A 5,719-nucleotide genomic window follows, 5' to 3' on the forward strand; every position below is an offset into this window, starting at 1 on the left:
CCACTATGGAGAACAGTGTGGAGATTCCTTAAAAAACTGGAAATAGAACTGCCTTATGATCCAGCAATCCCACTGCTGGGCATACACACTGAGGAAACCAGAAGGGAAAGAGACACGTGTACCCCAATGTTCATCGCAGCACTGTTTGTAATAGGCAGGACATGGAAGCAACCTAGATATCCATCAGCAGATGAATGGATAAGAAAGCTGTGGTACATATACACAATGGAGTATTACTTGGCCATTAAAAAGAATACATTTGAATCAGTTCTAATGAGGTCGATGAAACTGGAGCCTATTATACAGAGTGAAGTAAGCCAGAAAGAGAAACACCAATACAGTATACTAATGCGTATATATGGAATTTAGAAAGAGGGTAACAATAACCCTGTGTACGAGACAGCAAAAGAGACACTGATGTATAGAACAGTCTTATGGACTCTGTGGGAGAGGGAGAGGGTGGGAAGATTTGGGAGAATGGCATTGAAACATGTAAAATATCATGTATGAAACGAGATGCCAGTCCAGGTTCGATGCATGATACTGGATGCTTGGGGCTAGTGCACTGGGACGACCCAGAGGGATGGTATGGGGAGGGAGGAGGGAGGAGGGTTCAGGATGGGGAACATATGTATACCTGTGGTGGATTCATTTTGATATTTGGCAAAACTAATACAATTATGTAAAGTTTAAAAATAAAATAAAATTAAAAAAAAAAGAGGAGAGTGAAAAAGCTGGCTTAAAACTCAACATTCAAAAAACTAAGAATATGGCATCTGGTCCCATCACTTCATGGCATATAGATGGGGAAACAATAGAAACAGCGACAGACTTTTTTGTGTAATTTTCTTGGGCTCTGCAAAATCACTGCAGATGGTGACTGCAAGCCATGAAATTAAAAGATGTTTGCTCCTTGGAAGAAAAGCTGTGACAAACCTAAACAGCATATTAAAAAGCAGATACAATACTTTGTTCACAAAGTTCTGTCTAGTCAAAGCTGTGGTTCTTCCAGTAGTCATGTATGGATGTGAGTTGGACCATAAAGAAAGCCAAGTGCCAAAGAATTGATGCTTTTGAACTGTGGTGTTGGAGAAGACTCTTGAGAGTCCCTTGGACTGCAAGGAGATGCAACCAGTCAATCCTAAAGAAAACCAATCCTGTATATTCATTGGAAGGACAGATGGCTGAAGCTGAGGCTCCAATATTTTGGCCACATGATAAGAAGTACTGACTCATTGGAAAACACCCCGATGCTGGGCAAAACTGAAGCCAGGATGAGAAGGGGAATGACAGAGGACAAGATGGTTAAATGGCATCACTGACTCAATGGACATGAGTTTAAGCAAGCCTTGGGAAATGAAGGACGGGGAAGTCTGGCATGCTGCATCCATGGGGTCTCAAAGAGTTGGACATGACTGAGAGACTAAACAACAGCAGCAATAGTTAATCAACTAAGATATTAAATAAACTGCCATATCTCCGTAGTCTCCTGCCATCTGTGGCATTCCCTGTCTTCTTTCATCTTTCATGATTTTGATACCTTCAAAGAGCACTGGCCAGTGATTTTGTAAAAGTTCCCCAAATTTGGCTTTGGGTTATGTATTCTCATGATTCAAAGTTTGTATATTCAGCTAAAATACCACTGTGATGATATTGTGCCTTTCTCAGGGCATCATACTGAGCATACATAACACTGATATATTTTATTACTATTTATATTAACTTTGATCACCTAGTTCATGTGTCATATGCCAAATAGCCATTGTAACTAGCCCCCTTCCTCACTTTTGTAACAAATAGCCACAGCCTTCTGGAAACCTCCTAGAAATCCAGTGCCAAGGGAAGATATACATTCTTAACCTTAATAATTTCTACAGTATTCTATTCCTATAGTATTTCTATTTTTGACTACTGGTCAAAAATTTGTGTCTCCATTTCCCCTTCAATTATTTAAGGATTAAAAATGTATTTTTGTTCGCAATGTTGAGTCAATATTTGAATGCTGTATTAAATGGAATTATCATTAAAATGTATCTAAGTTTTTTGAGGGAGAAGGCAATGGCACCCCACTCCAGTACTCTTGCCTGGAAAATCTCATGGACGGAGGAGCCTGGTAGGCTGCAGTCCATGGGGTTGCTAAGAGTTGGACACGACTGAGCGACTTCACTTTCACTTTTCACTTTCATGCATTGGAAGAGGAAATGGCAACCCGCTCCAGTGTTCTTGCCTGGAGAATCCCAGGGATGGGGGAGCCTGGTGGGCTGCCGTCTATGGGGTCGCAAAGAGTTAGTTAGAGTTAGTAGAGCTCTTTTCTTGCAGAAACATCCAAAGAGTATGCATACCTTCAAATAGAATATATTTGATTGTGGGAGAGGAAGCATTTGCCCAGTAAAAAATAAACAATGTAAGACTGCAATGACATAGAGTTTTTACAATGCTGGAGTTTAGCATATTTTTAATTAATCAATATAGCTTAACCAAGACCATGGCATTTAGCTGGGCCTTGAAAAGTCAAGAGGATTTATATAGGTGGAGAAGAGAAAGATAGTATGCTTAGAAATAGAGAGCAGGAGACTAACAGTAATTGGACAAGAGGAAGATATGTGAACTATATTTAGGGGAAAGGAGTAGATTCATCAGCTTGGATTAGAGGTTTGTGCATTTGTATCGAGGTTGAGGGCAACTATGAAAGTCCCTGAATGCCAGGATAAGTTCACTTAGTCATTCAGTAAGCACTTAGTCACCTACTATGTACCAGGAGCTCTTCTAGACACTAAATTACATCAGCAAAAAAAATGCTTGAAAATTCTTCCCCTCATGGAGATTATGTTTTATTATTTAAATTTAATCTATGGGTAATAGAAAACAAATTAAATAATTTTAAACATAAATGATTATGTTTTAAATTCCCATTTTAAGAAGACTGATCAACATCAGATGCTAAGATTGGAAAGAGAGGAAGTTTGGAGGATAAATTTGGTTTAAGTGTTGAAATAAGCATATCATGAACTATGGTAGGAACAACAGAAAAGCTAAAGAAGAGAATCATTATTAAAAGAAATCAAGAAGATCTAAAAACCTCTTAGATTGGGAAGGGAGGAGATATAGATGAAATTTCAAGTCTTAAAGATTAAGAAATTATGCCAGTGTCCAATGGCAAAAGGAAGACAACTAACTCAATCTGTGACACACTATACTGAGATCTTGGTAGGACCCTGTTTTGGAACTATCCAGAGATCTGTTGGAGTTAGAATTAGGTCTGTTGAAGCTAGAGCTGAAGAAAAAAGTCAGAGCTAGAGTTTTAGATTTCTTCATCATCTGCCTAAAATGGTATTTGAGGCCTTGACAGTAGAGTCTGTTTTTAAGGATGTGAACATTTTAATGGTAAACAGAGAGTCAAGGACATAAACTGTAGAAAGTGGGAGGAAACAATGTGGAACTAAAGCAGCAAGAACAAAATACATATAGCATTATTAAATAAGAGTGCAGGAACTCGGGGCTTCCTTGGTAGCTCAGCTGGTAAAGAATCTGCCTGAAATGTGGGAGACCTGGGTTCAATCCCTGGGTTGGGAGGATCCCCTGGAGAAGGGAAAGGCTACCCACTCCAGTATTCTGGCCTGGAGAACTCTATGGACTGTTATAGTCCATGGGATCCCAAAGAGTCAGACCGACTGAGCAATTTACACTCACTCACAGGAACTCAAAAAGTAATTATGTAGCAAATCCTTCACAATGCTTACTGTGCATGCTGCTGCTGCTAAGTCGCATCAGTCATGTCCGACTCTGTGCAACCCCATAGATGGCAGCCCACCAGGCTCCCCTGTCCCTGGGATTCTCCAGGCAAGAACACTGGAGTGGGTTGCCATTTCCTTCTCCAGTGCATGAAAATGAAAAGCGAAAGTGAAGTCGCTCAGTCATGTCGGACCCTTAGCGACCCCATGGACTGCAGCCTACCAGGCTCCTCTGTCCGTGAGATTTTCCAAGCAAGAGTCCTAGAGTGGAGTGCCATTGCCTTCTCCGTTATTATGCATGAGAATCAGTCTAATTATTTTAGATATATTAACTCATTTTATTCTCTATCAGTCCTATTAAGTAGGTACTACTTATTATCCTTTTTATACAGAGGAGAAAATTAATGCAGAAAAAGGGTTAGTTAAATTGCCTGGTCAGAAAACTGCTAATCAAGATGTAACCATGCCAACTCTGGATAAAGATGATGTTCTCAATAATTCCTTTTCCTTTCATTTTTTCTTCTTCCCTCCTTCTCAGGAGAAAACCATTTCAAGACAAGCGGCTACTGAAACAGAATATAAGCTTCTACTATAGATTTTCATAAGAATGTAAAATTCAGTATATGATGAAATTCAGTATATGATTCAGTATATTTCAAAACTCCATAAATAAGATCTGCTTTACAAATAGTGCTAAAACTACTAGTCTTAAGGAGAGAATAAATTTATCTCCACCTCATGGGGTCACTGCGGGTCAGACACGACTGAGCGACTTCACTTTCACTTTTCACTTTCATGCATTGGAGAAGGAAATGGCAACCCACTCCAGTGTTATTGCCTGATAGGCTGCCGTCTATGGGGTCACACAGAGTCAGACACGACTGAAGTGACTTAGCAGCAGCATGAGGTACAACCAAAGTAAATTCCAATACATAACATTAATGGTTTTATACAAATATTTAACAGTGAAGATTTAGAAGTAATTATATGTAAAAATCTATCTTGTTTAGAGGTGAGTAAAATTAACTTATTAATTTATTTATCAAGTATTTATTGGGCAGCAAGAGGTTTCAGACACTGTTCATGCCTGCTCTCTAGGACTTGAAGTATTTCAGAAAAACAGAAAGAAGTATGATGTAAAATTTGCAAATGGTAAAGTCAAAAAGAAATACAAATTCTCATGAGGTCCCATCCCATCCCCCAGAGTCATCCTAGTGCACCAGCCCTGAGCATCCTGTCTCATGCATCAAACCTGGACCGGTGATCTGCTTCACATATGATAATATACATGTTTCAACACTACCCTCTCAAATCATCTCACGCTTGCCTTCTCCCACAGAGTCCAAAAGACTGTTCTTTACATCTGTGTCTCTTTTGCTATCTCGCCTATAGGGTCATCATTACCATCTTTCTAAATTCCATATATATCCATTAGTACTGTATTGGTATTTTTCTTTCTGACTTACTTCACTCTGTATAATAGGCTCCAGTTTCATCCACCTCATTAGAACTGATTCAAATGCATTCTTTTTAATGGCTGAGTATTACTCCATTGTGTATATGTACCACAGCTTTCTTATCCATTCGTCTGCCGATGGACATCTAGGTTGCTTCCATGTCCTGGCTATTATAAATAGTGCTGTGATGAACATTGGGGTACACATATCTTTCAGTTCTGGTTTCCTTGGTGTGTATGCCCAGCAGTGGGATTACTGGGTCATAAGGCAGTTCTATTTCCAGTTTTTTAAGGAATCTCCACACTGTTCTCCATAGTGGCTGGACTAGTTTGCATTCCCACCAACAGTGTAAGAGGGTTCCTTTTCCTCCACACCCTCTCCAGCATTATTGTTTGTAGACTTTTTGATAGCAGCCATTCTGACTGGTGTGAGATGGCACCTCACTGTGGTTTTGATTTGCATTTCTCTGATAATGAGTGATGTTGAGCATCTTTTCATGTGTTTGTTAGCCATCTGTATGTCTTCTTTGGA

The sequence above is a fragment of the Bison bison genome, unplaced genomic scaffold, assembly GCF_000754665.1.
Source record: "Bison bison bison isolate TAMUID 2011002044 unplaced genomic scaffold, Bison_UMD1.0 scf7180017864466, whole genome shotgun sequence".
Taxonomy (NCBI): Eukaryota; Metazoa; Chordata; class Mammalia; order Artiodactyla; family Bovidae; genus Bison; species Bison bison.